Raw genomic sequence first — 1,858 nt, forward strand, 5'->3', positions numbered from 1 at the left:
GTCGGGGGAGGGGGGAGGTGACCGTAGACACGGTCGAAGAGGAAGGTCTTAAGGCGTGATCTGAAGATGGGGAAGGAAGGGGCAGGGTGGAGAGTTTTAGGGTGCAGTGGCTGAAAACGTGGCCACTGATGGTGAATGGAGGCCATGAGGGATATAATAATAATAATAGTAATAATAATAATAATAATAATCATTTCATTTGATATATTGCTTTTCACTTCGAGACGTCTCAAAGCGCTTCACAGAATATACTGTAAAGTGAATTGACTGCATATTTGTGGGCGAAATGTGGCAGCAGTGTCCCACAAACAGTCATGGATTGAAATGACCAATTTTTTTTTCTGATTATTATCAGCCGTGTAGAGTAAGGAAACTTGCCCAAGATCTCACCCTGCTGGGAATCGAACCCAGGTCTCTCGCTCGTGAGGCGAGTGCTCTAACCACTGAGCTACAGGACTCCACAAATTCAGGAGGCCTGAGCCAGTCAAGGGAGGCAGCGGATAATGGGTTGGGAAGTAAGCAGGTCAGAAAGGTAAGAAGGTGCCAGGGCATGAAGCTATATCAAATGCAAGCACTATTATTATTATTATTATTATTATTGTTATTAGAATCCTGTTATTAATCCTATAATAATTATTATTATAATAATCCTGTCTGTTAAACTGAGATGAGAATGTGTTTTGGCAGTTCAGAGATGTGGCAGCTCGGGCAATGTGCACCAGGACACCTGGCATTCCGGGGGTTAATTCCTTGAGCTGGCTGGTGTTCAGCCCCATCAGCCACAAAGACAGACACTTTCATAGAGCAGAATATCATTCTTAGTCAATTAAGTGCCACTGTGGACATTGCAAGCCAACACCCAAAGCTCCAGACAAGGACACCTTGCAACATAAAGATGTAGATTACCTTGACAAATAAAACTCTTGATATCCATGCACTAAAGCAAGCCTTTTCAGCTGAACTTCCCATACTAAACACATAGACATTCTAGAATGACTAAACTTTAGTGTTAAAAGTATTATAAATATTTACACTTAGCTTCCCATACAAGGTATTCCAAGGCAGTCTTGGAGGCCAAGGACAACCCAAGGCTTCTCTTCTCCACTACCAACCGGCTCCTCCGTCCACCCTCTCATGCCTTGCCCATCCTTTCCTCCAACTCCAACTGCGAGGAAATGCTGAATTTCCTTGAGACTAAAATCGAGGGGATCCATTCATCCACCTCTGCCCTCCCAACCATCCCCTTCCCATCTCTCCCTCACACTTTGGCTATTACCCATCCCTCCCTCCACACCTTTGAAGCTGTCTCACCCTCCTCTCTCACCACCACTATATAACTTGCACGAAGCCCACCACCTGCTCCCTCCACCCCATCTCTACCCCTCAATCCCATCCCCACTCCTCTCCTTGCTTCCCAGCTCCACCTCTTCACCCCTTTACTCTCAGACCTCATCAACCTCTCCCTGTCAACTGGCACCATTCCCAACCCCCTAAAAACAGCTGTCATCACCCCTATCTTAAAAAAACTTTCCCTGGACCCATCTCTGCCCAAGCATGGAAAGGGCCCTGGTCAAGGTGCCAAATGACATTCTATCCATCTGTGACGAGGGCTCCCACTGTCTCCTCGTCCTCCTCAAACTCTCTGCTGCCTTTGACATTGTGGACCACTCTATCCTCCTCCATCGCCTCTCCTCTCACCTTAACTTTCAAGGTTCTGTCCTTGAATGGTTCAGATCCTATCTCTCAAACCGGTTCCTCTTTGTCGCCACAAATGGCTTCACCTCCAGACACCCCATCTTGTGCAGTGTTACTCAGGGCTCTGTCCTTGGTCCTCTCCTCTTCAACCTCCCTCTTGGTG

The 1,858-nt window shown here is 46.9% G+C and overlaps 1 non-coding gene across 1 annotated transcript; it reads right to left on the reverse strand.

Annotated features, from left to right (window-relative positions):
* Window positions 1-386: 386 nt before the first annotated feature.
* trnav-cac lies at window positions 387-458 on the reverse strand. The gene has a single exon. It is a non-coding gene; the product is annotated as a tRNA-Val (tRNA).
* Between the last annotated feature and the right edge of the window lie 1,400 nt (window positions 459-1,858).

The sequence above is a fragment of the Callorhinchus milii genome, unplaced genomic scaffold (assembly GCF_018977255.1).
Source record: "Callorhinchus milii isolate IMCB2004 unplaced genomic scaffold, IMCB_Cmil_1.0 Scaffold13, whole genome shotgun sequence".
In the NCBI taxonomy this organism is placed as follows: Eukaryota; Metazoa; Chordata; class Chondrichthyes; order Chimaeriformes; family Callorhinchidae; genus Callorhinchus; species Callorhinchus milii.